Source organism: Pyrgilauda ruficollis, unplaced genomic scaffold, assembly GCF_017590135.1.
Source record: "Pyrgilauda ruficollis isolate IOZ18807 unplaced genomic scaffold, ASM1759013v1 scaffold12, whole genome shotgun sequence".
Lineage (NCBI taxonomy): Eukaryota > Metazoa > Chordata > Aves > Passeriformes > Passeridae > Pyrgilauda > Pyrgilauda ruficollis.
Window position 1 is genome coordinate 13,607,044 of NW_024510321.1, and position 15,646 is coordinate 13,622,689.

Consider the following 15,646-nt stretch of genomic DNA (forward strand, 5'->3'; position numbering starts at 1 on the left):
TGCCTGCAAGGTCTGAGGGCTCTGCTGCTGAAATGGTCCAAACAAGATGCGAGTTCATACATCCAGCAAACAGTTTTAGAAATTTTTCAGAGAGGAAAATATGTGCATGCAAGGTGTTCTAACTCAAAGACTTGAAATACATTGGCATAAGAAATAAACAAAAATAGGAAGAAGCTTAACAGCACAAATGGTAACTGTGCGAAGAGCTTTGCATTCGCTTTCGGGCAGAGCCGTAATGAATTTTTGGCAGCCCCGGCCCGCACTCGGCGGGCCATGAGGGGGCTCATCCCTCAGGGGGCTCATCCCTCAGGGGGCTCCCGGCACGGGCCCCGCGGCGGCTCCCTGGGCCCCGCCCCGGTGGGCGGCGCACGGCGCGCCCGGCCCGGCCCAGCGCGGCGGCGATGCGGAGCCGGGGCGAGCGGAGCTGCGGGTAGACGGAGCTGAGCCACACTCGCCTATCAGGCCCGGCTGCAGGTACGAACCGCAGCTCCGCGGGGGTCCGCGAGCTGGCGAGGGTCGCGGCAGGGGGCTCCGAGCCTCTCCCGGCGCGCCGGAGGGATTTTCCGCGGAGGGGTCGGCGGGCGAGCGAGCGAGAGGATGCGGCAGGTGCCGGGCTGTGGCCGCTCGGTCCCGGGGGCGCGGCGAGGCGCCGGTTCCAAGAAGGCCGCCGCCGCCTCCCCGGGGAGCCCCCCGGAGCCGCTTCCCTGCCCGCGGGGCTCCCTGGGGCGGGCGGCTCCGTGCGGCAGCGCCGGGTCCCCGAGACCCCCCCGCGGGCAGCGCCGGAGCGGGCGGGGGAGCTCACGGTGGATCTAATCACGGCGAGTGCTCCGGCTTTTAAAACCTGCCGGGCTGCCGGGATTCGTTGCGCAGAGCTCGTTCTGGCAAGTAATGGATGTGACTGAGCCATTAAGGGACACCGGGCTGCGCAGCCGGGCTCTGGAGACTTATCAACTCCAATTTATGGGGTATCGGGAACAGGAGGCGTTTTTATGAATTGGCTGGAAATAACTTAATTCACCTGTGAGGCCAGCTCCTGTTAATGCCTACGTTTAATCTGCGTGGAGCAATAAGTAGCTATTAATTTAGCGTGTTCCGTGTGGAGAAGGTAGATGATATCTGAGGAAAGAGCTGCGAAGAGCAGTAGGTGCCTTTGCATGCTACTTGTGTGCTTTCACTTCTGAATTCCTAGCTTTGTTTTATTTTACCTGTGTTTATAACAAACGTGCCTTTCTGCGCTTCCAAAGCTTCTTAATTGATTTGATTTCTTAAACAGCCTGCCATATCTTTGCTTTTTATTCCCTCTAAATAAACTGTAGAATAAATTCAGGGGCAGTAGCTTTCAGCGATCATAGAATCAGCAAGGTTGGAAGAGAGCTTTAAGATCAAGTCCAATTGTGAACCCATCAACACTATCACTGTAACTCCTAAAGCACTAAACCATATCACCCAGCACCAGAATTCTTCCCTTTGAGGAAGCCTAAACAGTCTGGACAGTGGTGATCAACATCATTAGACCTCATGGCTATCTTTGGTAGCTGAATTCAGAATTTGTTTTTATAGTTAGGTTTTTTGGATGAGGTCTAGAGTTCTTATTTTAAGTTTACTTAGATCAGGAGCCTTTTAATGAGGCATGTTGTTTTGTAGGTGTTCATTTTAAAATATAATAATTAGAATTTTGGTATGAAGTATTATCATCCATCTGGTCTCTTTTATGCAGAGATGTTATATCTTGGCCATTTTTATAGAGATATCATACTTAATTTACTACTAGGTTATTCACTTGCTGAAAGTATTCTTTGTCCTTATTTGATGTGGTTGATCAAATCTATAATCTCACTTAGAATTAACATTAGGATTTTGCTAGATGTCCCTGTTTGGATTAAGATTTTTTGCATTCAGGGTGTGTGATTGCATGTGGCTTCTAAAAGCTGTCTTAAAGCAACAGTGAATTTAGGGTTTGTGATTTAATCATGCAGAGTTAGGAAATGAGTGAATGAGAGTCGTCAGTTTCAGCTGTGCCAGTTTCTTCATCTGTATGAAAAGGAGTAAAGCAGTAACCCAAATGCTGAGGACTTGATTTAAATGATTTCAGACATCGACTAGGTTTGGACTTTATAGTGAATGTGTTTATATTTACATGTGTACACTTAAAAGGAGACGGGAAATCCCAGAGCTGCAGATTGCTGTCAGCTGGCAAAGTACATCAAGGAATGGTAGCTGTATGTTTACTCTGTTCTTTTTCTCTATGCACCCACTAGCAGTACTTATTAGACACAGGATACTGTGTCAGATGGACCTTGAACCTGACTTAGTATTGCAGTTTTGTGTTTGTAATAAAATGTTTTTGTGTAGGAGCATGTAGGAAGCTAAATTTTAAATTAGGCACGTGTCAGAGCTGTTTTTAAAGTACAGTTTTTAAAAGTACAGTGTAAAAGTCAGTACCAGGTACGGAAAAAGCAGGCTAAGGAATGTGCTATTACTTTGGAAGTTTATTTGCTTTTTTGTTAACATCCCAACACCTGATAGGAAATGGTCACAAGTATGTTTTCTAAGTGGCAATTTCCAGTCCTTTCCTGAGTGCCTTGCAGGAGTACTGTGCTTCTCACGAAGATGATGTGAAATCTGCTGCAGCTCCCATCTTAGGATGTTGCAATGCTGCCTTTCACTGAAACTCCAGCCATAGTTCTGCTTTCATGCACTGAATCTTCCCATTCTGTGTGGCAAGCACCTGGGCCACCCGTGAGCCTTTCATTTAATTCTAGCCTGTGGAAGGGAGCAGAATGGGTCTATAAAAACTCATTCAGTAGTATCTTCCCTCCAAACTAGTTCTTCTTTTTAAGTTTTACTGTGGAACTTGCTATGATAATGAGTAGAAGCAGGAAAAAAATCCAGTCTTGCTGCTAGCAAAGTATCTGTTAGTTGCCTTGTAGAGTATGTTTTGGAAAGTTGTTGCAGTGAGTTAAGCAAGTTTGACCATCTAGAACTACATGAATTATGTGTAGGAGTTATGAAAGCTTCCCACATAGCTGTGCTAATGCTGTTTAATCCCAGGCTATGGTGTGTGTATTCTTCCTGACCTCATCTCCTGCTTGCTGCTGGCTTTTGTTTGTTAAAGAAAAGATAGAGTATATTAAATTGTGTCCTGCTAATTTTAGTCTTAGAACTACAATAATAAAGCTAAATTTATTTATACCTGCTTTCAGTGGATTGTGGACATTTCTATCACAAGTGATATCATATACTTATCTAATACAGTACCTTGCCCTGTATTACAGAAATAGACAGAGAGCAAACATTACTTAATACACTTCAAATAACTTACACTGCAGTATCCTTAAAAGCCCTTGACAGTCCGGACCACTAGCTCTGTCCCGTGTCATGTTGGCCATATGGCAGTTCTGAGAACAGCTCTGATGCCATGTTTTTGTATTTTACTGAATCGTTTTTGAGCATTACCATGAGGTGGTCAGTAAAGTTCATTGACAAATGAGTTTTCAAAGACAGAAATAGATGATAGATATATTGATATGCTCTTTATTTTAGGTGACACTCTTGCATTTAGGGGAAACCCATCAGAAATTAAAAATAAGGCATGTCTGAATATGCACAAAATTTTGATGTTCTTGAATATCTGCTTTCATTATGCGTAACTACCAAAGAACACAACTTGAATTTTCCCCCCCACCTTTGTAGGCTAACAGATTCCATGTGTTCTTAAGCAGTATCATTAAGCAGACTAGTCTTTGGGACTCCAGATTTTGTCCTGAAAATGTTTTATCAATCTACATTATGAATCATGGCTAGAATCAATGTTATCTCACAGTTGTAAGCTCTGAAGAAAAGATGAGCTGCTAATGTAAGAGGGTTTTCAATCTCTTTAATCTCTTGGAATCACATCTTGCTACAGTGGCCAACATTTTTTTTTTTTTTTGGTCAGTGATGTAATAAGCCCGCAGCAAAAAGCTCACGAAATGAACTCATTGTTTCTCTCCTCAGTGACATCAGTATTTAAAGATAATAGCTGAATCAGTCCATAAACTGTAACTACAAACTATATTAAAGAGGAGTTATATTATATGAAATATAAATTGGAGATAGGAACTGTATTGTAGTTTGCAGTGTGCAGAGGAGATGGTGACATATGAACATGGAAGGAACAGGCCTGCCTTGATCCTGGTTTGACTGCCAGGTGCTTGCCATGCACACACCAGGTCTGCCCCTGCGTGTGTTCCATGGTCTGCTGCTCCAGTTCTGCAGTTGATTGCCAAAGGGAGACCTGGGGTGTTCTCACTGTGTAGGACCAGTAGGCAGTGCATAATGGACATTTGTTTGATATTGGTGTGCACAGACAGTTACAGTCTAAAGCTTATTGCTAACTTTCAAAGCAGAGTAATTTGCTATCATGAAGCAAAGAAATGAGCATCTCTACTACAGGCAAGAAGGGCTTTTTAATGTGAAGACATTCAGTGCAGCGGTAGAAGGCTTGCACCTAAAATTTTGTATCAGAATTTGCATATTGTTCATGTATAAAATGGGATTCTATGTCTGAAGTCTTACAGGTGTTTATATGTTAGATAAAGCTAACCTATACCCATTTTGAAATAATTACTTTGCTTAATTATAATTTTAAGACAAATTTATCTAGGACAAGTGTGGAAGCAGAATAAATATGCAATTTAAAGTCCTCTCTCCCCCCACCTAAAATAAGTCTTTTGACTTCTCTTGTTTCTGCAGAGTTTCGTAGAGAATCAGATACTTGGAAGTTAACTAATTTAAATTTATTCTCCTAACAATTATAAGGAAAAAATGCAACTATGTACTATGTCCAGTACTGACTAGAATGTCATATTACTATTACCTTTTCCCTTTTCTTTCAGATTCCATAGACTCTCAGCTTGGCAATCTGAAAAATGCATTATCTTATGCTGCTGTTGAAGTGAAAACAGTTATCCAGGTAGGACTCCCTTGTGATGACTCTTGCTCACTGTTTTCTGATACTGAATTAGGCTGTTGCTTGTTTTCTGCCATCCTGAGCAATAAATAGATGTGTGTAGATCAGTATTAAAGACCAAGAATAATTTAATATCATGTTTAGTATTAATAAATAAAGTTGTGAAAGTGTTGTACCATTATGTGGTATAAGTATTGTGTGTTGTCTAATTGTGTACTGCTTTATTGTAAAGACAGCTTCTTTTTTGAGTCAAGCATGACTAAAATTTCTTACATTATTTCATCATGTATTTTAGGAGTTTTGAAAAAATAAGGAAGTATTGCAAATACAGCCAACAGTAGTTAGTGAGGACTGACTTCGAAACATGTTGCATTATAAATTGTGTAGCAAGTTTAGGCATAGAGTAAAACTGCATCAGAGCTATTAATTGTGTCTCCGTTTGAGAACACACACATCCATGTATAAAAAGAGCATAGAAAACCTTCATTGCTTTCATAATGTATTGTTTAGTGGATTGAGCTTGGTTTAGCCTGTGAAGCTGTTCTGAGAGGAACAAAGTAGTTTCAGATACGAAGTGCAGAGCTGCTGTTTCACAGACAATATGCCAAGAATGCTATCTAAAGAAACAGACTTGACATTGCTAATTATACATGAGAGTGAAGTATATTTATTTCACACATTGATGTGACCGAATCAGAAGCTTCATCTGGCATATGGGGAGGGTTTTTTGTGGTTTTAAAAAACACCTTACAAGTTCAGCTGATAAAAAGCTTTGCTTATTTATCACGGTCCAGGAGAGTTGGAAAACAAGAACTAAATCTGGTCTAATTCTGAATCTAAAGAAACAGTCCTGAATTTCTTCAGAGATTTGACAGATACAATAATGAAGATTTTCAGTGTCTTAACAAATACTGTGATAGACGTTTTCAGTGAATAGCCGTTCACTGAGCAGTTAATTATCTCATTGTAATCTGGGTCATTTGGGAAGCTGTGAACACAGTTAACTTCTGTGTTAGGATTGTATTGTAACTGAAATGTGCATGTGGAAGGAGGAACGCCAAAGCTGCATCATCTTGAAACCAGCAAGGCTGGAGAAGTGACCAAAACCAACCTCTCAATGAGCAGCTTGCTCCCTAGTTAAGGTGAATGAAGGCTAAAGCTTAACGAAGGTGTGAAATCTCTAATATAAATCGTATCTGAAAATCCTTGCTCCTCCCTTAATGCTTTCCCTCCTACCAGCCCAAGGCAGTTAGTGCAGCTCCCACCAGGACAAACAGCAGCCCTTTGTTAGTTGTCTTGCCTGGGGCACACCCTGTCCTCACACTGCTGCTGCTCTCTTGCCATCTGGGAACCCCAGAGACCCTGAAAGGAGCCTTTTGCTGCCTAGTCTCCAAGATTAACTGATTCAGTAAATCTGTGTTACCGCCAGTATACATCGAGCTAACCTGTAACTTCAGTTCCAGCATTTAATTTCCTGTGGGGATGGAAACATCCAGTACCATAGCTTCTAGGCTTCTTACTCAAAGATTGGTTACTTCTCCAAGGATCCAAATCTGTGACTTTAAAACATCAAAATTACACGTGCTAGAAACTTTGTCTTGGTATTGAAATGACAAAAACTACAGCCCAACAAGTCTGAAAAGGCTTGAGCTGCAGTGCGTGACTCTCTGCTTCGAAAGCTTGTCTGAGTGTTTGAAATGTGATACAGACAGTGACTTGGACCACCTTCCAGCTGCCTCCAGCAGTCTGAGCAAGGGTATCGAAATGGCAAGCAAACCTCAGAGGATAAAACTGTGAATGGCATGCTTTGAGCCAAGTGCTGGAGGGTGCCTTTGGTCCCTCATCTGACTGCTGTGAGAGTCATGTGTCTGTGCTGTGGAACCTGGTGAGACACCCTGTGTGCTTCCCAGGGAAGACTGGCTGCCTTCAAGAAATCTTAATGGTTAAAATGGAGAGCAAAAATCATGTGCAGCAGCTGAGTACTGGAGCAAGATAGAGATAGTTGTCCAGCAAACGCATTTTTATATTGAGTGTAGAAAAGACAGATTTTTTCCTTTGTTTAGAACCATGGCTGCAGCTTGCAAATGTAGATCGTTGAATGTTGTTGTAGTCTCCAACTGTTTAGAGATGCTGGAAGATGCTGCTTCTACTGGATGGCAGGCATGCTTTCAGCCAGACTGAGGGAGAAGCTGTCACTGGAAACAGCAGCTTTCTGGACTGCAGCAGGAGAGGAAAATATCTTCCTGAGCAGTTAGATGTGCGAAGTTCTGCTGTGAGTGCCACCAGGGAAGGATTCACAAGGTAGTTACCAGAGGAGGAAAGTTAAAAGGGACAAGTTACAAGTGACTTACTGGGAGTCAAATGACCATATTGACAACTGGAGAAAAGCTGAAAACTTCATTGTGCCAGCTGTGAGGGCTTTTCCTTTCCAGAAGCTATAGAAACTTTTCTAATGCTATGTACTGTATTAAACATTATCTCAACTCCCAATTTCATGACGTATGCATTTATTACTTAATGAAGATAGTGAAGATTCCTTCTCATTAGGGCCTTTTATTAAACTTGGTCACATTGATACATTAAGACTATTAAATACCTTCTTTTACAAAGGAAAAAAGCTTGGGATGGGAACAGAAGGGTGTTAGAAACCAATATAGAAATTTGTCTGAAAAGAAGTCTCTTCAACTGACATGGCTGTGGAAGAAGATGTTAAATATTTTAGGTACAGAAAGACACTCTAGCAGAGCTGTAAAACATACTTTTTTGTAGATACCCGATTTAAAGAGTCATGTGCAGGCATTAAAATGACAAATATTTGGATTTTGAGAAAAAACAAGCCCACACATTTCACACAGCACAGGAGTCTTAGGTAATACCTGTTAGGAAAGGTTTGCAAACTGAGTAACCTTTTCTCGGAAGCTGGCTGATCTGCTAATTATATTTAATAAGTCATAGAACACCAAGGGAATGTAAGAAATTTTGCCAAATGCTCTTTTTCTTTTAATATTTAGAGAAGAGTTGTCTGGGGTGTGTGTGTGACCCAAATCAGTTCTGGTTGGTTATTATCACCTTAACTGACTGTAAAAAGTACAGAGAAACATAACCAACGTGTCATATGAGGATGGATCATCTCAACCCAATAACTCTATCCCCAGTGGTTCACTTCTGGGTCAGCAAACCAAAGGTGCTGTTAGCTTTTTCTTATGGTCCAGAACTAAAACATGCTGTAGGAAGATAGGTTTAGGTAAATACACTGTTTCAGTGCTCTGTGAATAGAGGCAGACAGAAATTGTAACACAATGTTTAATTCTGTAGCTTTGTTGTGTAGGCGAACGTGTAATCAGTGATGGCTGTTGAGTAAATGTCATTTCATTAATGTTGGATTTGTATTTTACTCCTCAGACTTTCAGCTTTACCTCACTATTTAATGAATTACAGATAGCTGTTTTGACTTCCTGTGGGTGATAGCAATTACACTTGAAAGAAAACAAGAGGTATTCTCGTTTCTTTATCCAAGGTCTGAGCTCACCATTTGAAGTGCTGCTAACTTACATCAGGGAGTTAAATGTCCTACCTTATTAAATCACTTACTCTGTCTTCTCTAAAGCTTTCATTTGGCTTTGATACAGCATTAATATTTAAAATGTATGTATCAGTTCAATAGGCACATGCATTACTTGTCAAAACACTGCAGCTTATTAAAACAAACCTGCTGTCATCACAGGTGAAAGTCTTAGAGTGACATATAGTGCCAGGAGGTGTGTTGTACATTTTCACAAGCTGTTCACTTGGGATGGTGGGTACTTCAGGAAGAAAAAACCAAAGCTGTGGATGCCTCATCCCTGGCAGAGATGGGATCAAGGCTGGGTCAGATGTGGTCATAAATAACCTCATCTAGTGGGGGGTATCCCTGCCCACAGCAGTGGACTTGGAACTCGGTGATCTCTTAGGTCCCTTCCAACCCAAACCATTCTATGATTCTATGAAAAAATCACCTTGGTAATACGAATGGAGTATCTCCAGACTGCTGACAAGAAAACATACATGCACATTAATATGGTCTAACAATAACAGACCATAGTAACAGGGAAGTATTAAGTAATTGGGCCTTCTGTTCAGTGTGTCTGTATGAACAGTTTCTACTGTGTCAGAGCAGCTACGTTTTAATTGAGATCTCTTACTTTTGCCCACATTGTAAATATATAAGCAATAAATTTAGTTATCCTCAGTTGTCTAAAAACAAATCTTATCTTGTGTGTGATACTTATGGTTAGACATTTGTTTAGCTGCTAATTTGCAGCTCATAAGGTCACTCAGCAGTGGGATAAAAATAAGAGTGTGTCTTTCTTCCAGTGCCTGCACAGGCGTGGTTGGAGTTGCTGCTGTCTGTCTGCAGGATTCCATCGTGCTTCTGTTGCTCCTGGCTCCCAGGCTACAAGGACAGTGTCCTCACTACAGAGGCCACATGTCTTCATCCCTGTCCCAGCACTGGGGTGCGTCTCATTCACTGGCAGGTCAAATTCAAATGCTGATTTCCCTTACTTTTAGGTGTGCATTTGAGAGGACAGTGAGCAAAGGGCTAAACCTTCCCTTTGTGCCCTCCAGTTAATGTGGGCCTTACAACCCATGTGCTGGCCATCACACACGAATGAAAACCATATCCTCACCCTCTTCCTCTCTCAACAGGGCTAGGTTTTGATTCTGCTTTAACAACTGTTACTGTCTCTCTACTGTTGCTCCTTATATTATCTCCTGAACAGTGGAAATTAAGAGAATACATATCTTCCTCTGTATATATTTTGCTGCCATTAGAAAGAAATAGATCCTTCTGTAGTTCTTGGAATGCATTTTAGAGGCATTAAATAATATATTCTGAATTAATAACTAATAATATGACCTTTTCTTCTTGAAAACTCATTCTTGAGTAGTATGCCAAGACGTTACCTCCCCACTTGAATGCTTGACTAGAGATCGGAGATTTGATATGGGTGTGTGTGACAGCCTGCCTTCCCAGTGGAGAAGAACATGCCACAGCCTGACCGAAAACCTGATGTCTAATTACCTTGTGCTAAATCTTGTGATGTTTTTTACTATGTTATAATAGGAAAGGTAATCCAAAATCCAGTGTTTACATGTTGCAGATCGACTCACAAATCTAGAAACTAGAAGTTACAAACACATGGGAAATGACATATTTTCTCTCTTCTTTGTAGTTAGATAATCTATTTTTTTTGAGGGAGGGGTGCTTGGATGTTTCTGTGCATAAACTCTTCCTCATATGCATGTCTACTGTACAAAACATTCTTTCATTATGTATGTGTTTAAGTACAAGACAGTCCTCACTGCAAGAAGACTGAATGTGTGTGGGCATATGTGTGCATCTGCAGCTGTTACCAAGGGAAACATTTGACCTTGAGTTTCAGATGATTGTTGCATCAAACCCCTCTCACTAATGAGTCTTCCCCACCTTCCTCGTCAGTGAAACCTTTCTCAGGCCAGGCAAAAAAGCACAGAGTGATGAGGTGCAGAAAGGAAAATGTCAGATGCTTGCCATTTTTTTAGTAGAATCAGCACATTTCAGGAGAATTTTTTTGTCTGAACTTATTCTGGAAGGGAACAGAGAAGTAGTTCTGGAAATAGTAAAGCTAAAGGAAAAGCTCAGCTAATCCACTGGATCATACAGGAATCTTGTAACAAAGGATGGATGGTAAAAACTTTAAATAAAAGGCTATTTCTAAAGGGTCAAGGGATGAGCTGTTCTGATCACCAGGTGTGGAACAGGCTTCAGCCCTGACATGAACTGATGTAGTGGTACCCCAGCCTAGGTCAGTGGTTCCCAATCAGTAAGTTGCATTGTCATGGGGCACAGTGTTTGTTCTCTGTTTCTTTTTCTTTGTTAGACAGTGCTGAAGAGAGAACAAACAGTATTGTCAGGCTGGCTTGGACTTCTGCTTGTAGTAGTTCCTTAAGTAATGCTGAGAGGCTTCCTCCATGTAGCTGAACTGGGCTGTGTGCTGGCAGTCAATGTGAGCCAGATTTCTTTCTCTGTTGCTGATGTCTTATCAGAGCATTCTTGATCTGACCTATTTTCATGGGAGTCTTTGGCTTATGACTTGGCATGGGATTTAACCAGCTCCCAGAATTACCTGCGTAGTTTTACAAACTTGGAATTAAATGAAGAAAGAAGAACCTTGCCAATAAAAACTGCAAGTTTTTGTGACTATCAGCCTGAAGCCTAGCATAAACAACTACTCCTGAGATCCCCTAGTCATATTTCCAAGACAGTATTTCAGAAAGTATTGTTTCAAAAAAATGTACTAAAAAATGGCTGTGCTACTTGAGACACAGCATTCCTTTACTGTCATTGCAGTGACATAGCAAAATAATTCAGGCTGCCTGTAAACTGACCGGGGTGAGTGTAGGAGAGTAATCAGAATATCTGAGAGGGAATTCTGTAAATTGTTTGTGCGTGCAGTTTGGAAGAAGCAGAAGACACAAAGCATGAGTATTTTGGGAGGGGTGCAGTTCTTAGCATATGCATATTTTCTGAGTGCTCTAAGTTAGTTTTGTATATACAGCTTTTCCTTTTGTGTGCTTACAGTGTTTCTGAATAGTTCAGTTTCCTTTTTTTAATGGTTATCTTAAGGGAAAGACCTTTTGTGATACAAAATATTCTTGGTAACTTTATTCCACTTGAAGGTAAGCTTCTGCAAAAATGAATTATACTTCAAGCAATTTGTGTACTTACAATTTTGTAATATTTAGATAAATGAAAGCCAGTTCAAGAAGATTTCATCCTTCAGTTTATTTACTTTAGTATCAGACTGCTGAATGTCAAAATTTGTCAGAGGTCATATGTATGATATTGTTATAGTTTTGTATTTTGCTATCTAACACTATGGCAAAATAATCAAAATTAAAACGAATTAAAAACAGTTAACTGAAATTTATCTTAGCATTATCCAATATAGCCCTTTCTATATGTGATGGAGAGAAATGCAGCTTAAGTTGAGATGAGTATTCCCACTTGGTGGTACAAGGGAGATCAAGTGGTGGATTATGACGAGGCTGTATAGAGGCCAGGAAGCAGAAATCTCTTTGGGTACTTCCAGATGAAAAATGATCAAAGACTTGATGTGGAGTTGCAATGAAGATGTGAAAGGGGTCATTTGAGCTTGGCATCTGCTGCTAAGGACCAGCTTGCTGAGGTTAGTAGGGTAGGTCAAGGAAAATGTCTGTTTATTCTCAGCAGGGCTAATGGGAAGTATTTTGTGGTATCTTGCAGCACACCTTTTTTCAAACCTGTCTGAATTATGCAGTCATATGTCTAGAATATACTATGAATCAGATTTGTAGGCTCTCATAGTGAATAAAAGAGTGTATGCTGTTTGGATGACAGGGTTAAAAAGCACTGGTATTCTGTTATAAGCAGATGAACTAAAATAGTAGGAAAATGCTGTGGTGTGATATAAACAAACTGAAAATGGACTGTAATGCTGTCTTGCAGCTACCATGCTCCGTGCTTTACTAAGAGAATAAAGCTAAGTAAAATACAGATTGAGATTAATTTACAGAAACCGTATGGTTCAGACACAAGTCTTATTATTGCTCTGAAAATCTTTCCATGGGTTTAACCACAACGGTTTTGCAAGGAATAGGGATATATCTCTGGATGTAAAGCAAGTTGAAAGGCTGGTATGCCTGAAACACTATTTGCTCTTTCAGGTTACAAAGGTTAGTCTAATAGAATGTGTTATTTCTGTGACTGTTCATGTCTAACCAATTGTCTCACACCTTCATGATTGCTGTAGTTTTTCTGTTTAAGGAGGGCAAAAGTGGCGATTTGAAGCTTTCAACAGCAAAGCCGTTTCTGGCTCCTCATGATGAAGATAGTAAGGGTTGTAGCAAATCAAGGGCCCGTTGAGCATATAGATGTCATATTGTTTGGGGTAAGATGATCTGTGTGTGTGCAGAATGCTCGGGCTGCAGATCATAGGAGTGCCTGGTTGCATGGAGACAAATAACATGAGCTCTTTCAGATTTGTGAGTACTGCATGAGAGGTGTGCTTTCTGCAGAGGCAGCAGGAAATTATGAGAACTGAGGTTATGGGTCTAAGACATTTATGAAAATATACTCTGTGAAGTTTATTCTTGGCAAAGTTTGTCCTGCTGTGATATTAATATCTGGTTTTGCTTTCTGTGGTGTAATTATTTTGGGGTATTGCCTGACAGATGGTTATATCTTAGAGTTGTATCAGAATGATGTTATTTGTTTGACAGGTATTGTTCTCTTAGGAACGTAGGACAGGAAAGGACCTGCCTATTCATCAAGTTTATTTTCATGCTCTTGTAGGCTTTATGTCATACAGACATAGCCATATGGAGCGCTGTCTTAAAAGCAGCTGAGCCTTTTTCCCTCACTATTTTAATTAGAAGCCTCTTCCAGTGCTAAATTCCTCAACATGATGAAGCTGCTTAGAGTGTTCAACCTAAATTTATGCATCATCAGTTGGTAACAATCTTGTGCCAAGATTGTCCTTTTATTTTAAACAGATTTTTGTTACTGTTTTATAATTATTTCAGTGTTTTTATACATAGCCCTTGCTTTTCTGCTCAGCTTTATTTTTGTTAGGCTGAGGCCAAGTCCTTACAGCCTCCCTCAGTTCTGCTGAAAGTAGAGCAAAAAGAAGGAATGGATAGTTGGAGACTTTTCAGCTTTCAAGCAGCAGGTTTTTCCAGTTCTCTGAGAAGGGCGTGTCTTACTCTTTGTACTCTCGTTGATAAAAGAAGTGAATAGTTGCTTCCTTGTTATTGCAGTGCACCAACAGAAACACAGATAGAAAATTTTGTATTTTAAACTCTCTGAAAATTGTCTTTGAGCAGCAAGATTGTTCAAACAGTAGGGACTCGTGGTATATCCTCTGATTTAGGAATACAGACAATCTTATCAAAGTGGTGTTGAAAGGCAGGCAGATGTTTGATTGCTTCAAGTGCGTGAGTTCCATTTTGTGTTTTTTGTGCTTTCCTTAGGCTGTTAAATGTTCAGATCAGTATTCTGTGGCTGATCTGTGCACAAATTCTTTGTGCATTTTTAATGACTTACTGCTAAAATATGTGATCAAAGATAAATCAGACCTATTACAAAGGAATCAAAAACTGGAATTATGTTTAAATATTTTTCTGACTAATATTTATAGACACTTGCTACTTGTAAGGCTCTCAGTAAATCAGTGTTCTCTCCAGACATTTATATTCAAAATATATTAATGGAAGGTGTAAAAGGCAGATACACTTTTCAGAATTTAGCGACAAAATGTTAAGAAAAAAAAATTTACAAAGGCTTCAGTAGGAAGATCTGACCTGATTTCTTCCCATTTAAAATCTTAAAGGCTGCTGTGTTGGAAAAAATAAAGCAAATACTGTTTAAAATACAGTGGAAGGTTTTATGTCCCAGGTTTTGACAAATAAGCTTTGTAACGTTCAACACTGCAGCTCACAACATTCAGGCTCATGGCTAAGAAAGTATGGAAGCAGGTATCTAAGGACCATATGATGATGAGATTCTGATTTCCCGGTTAGAATTTGAAATCTGTGATGTGGAGCACTGGTACAGTGAAGCTGATTGGCAGGAAACCAGGGTATACCTTAGACATTCATATGACCCTTACTTACATTTATCAGAAAATAAATCCCATATCCCTTTCTGCAGTTTTCTCTTAGGAAGATGCTCTTACATGTAGTAGACTAGCAATTAATTAGCTGATGAGTCAAAAAAATAGGAGGCCTTGTTCCTGGGTCCTTCTCAACCTGGGGGATTTCAAGTCCACATTTTTCTCTTCCCAGTGGTTCATGTGTGTAGGGGATCTAATCACCAGACTGCAGATTCACACTTCTTGCCCACTGTCTGGAGTCCATCAAGGTGCATTTCTGACTGTGTTGTAGAATCATCAAATGGTTAAGATTAGAAAAGACCATGGAGTGCAAGCATTAACCCAGCACTGCTGTGCTCACCTCAGAACAGTGTCCCCAAGTGCCATGGTCACCTTCCTCTCTGGGAGGATATGGCAGTCCTGTACAAAGTATCCTGCAGGCTGATGTGTCAGGTGTGTTCTCTTGAAACACTAATTCAACTCTTCTTGCTTTTCCAGGAAAGCAAATTCTGCGACTGGAGAGCAGGAGAATTAACATCTAATCAATCTGGTTTTATTCTAATTTAATATTTTTAGCAGTTGTTTGAGTACTGTTTTCTACTTAATGTTTGACCAGAAAACTTTTTAACAACTTGAGATACTGTAATAAGGAAATTGAATAGCAATGGCCATCATTGATCAGATCACTTCTGGGCACGAAATTTGAGTTGTTTCAATTAATGGCTTTTTTTTTTTTTTTTTTTTTTTTTTCTTTTTTTGAAAAACCCCTCATGTATGTATCTGTTTTTTCAAAGACATTGTGCTTTTGAATCCTGATACAGGAAAACAAACAGAATTTATAGCTATTATGGTTTAAAATAAATAAAATATATTTTCCATATTCGCAGGCTATACTGGACAACCCAACTGTGAATTTACTTGCAAAGTTAAATAATTTCTTTTTTGTTTCTAAGTGGTGGCATAAAACATATGCAAAAAAATTCCTTCTCTGCTCAATTAAAGAAGGCAAGATTACAGTGAATAGGAGACTTTAGAAGAGGGCAAC

The 15,646-nt window shown here is 40.2% G+C and overlaps 1 protein-coding gene across 2 annotated transcripts in view; it reads left to right on the plus strand.

The window, feature by feature from the left end:
* Positions 1 to 366: 366 nt before the first annotated feature.
* MPP7 (membrane palmitoylated protein 7) overlaps positions 367 to 15,646 on the plus strand; it is a 147,536-nt gene continuing 132,256 nt past the window's right edge. For both annotated transcript variants that reach the window (XM_041489291.1, XM_041489285.1), the window contains exons 1-2: positions 367 to 474; positions 4,878 to 4,954. The gene's annotated coding sequence lies outside the window, so the exon portion shown is untranslated. The remainder of the gene's footprint in view (positions 475 to 4,877; positions 4,955 to 15,646) is intronic.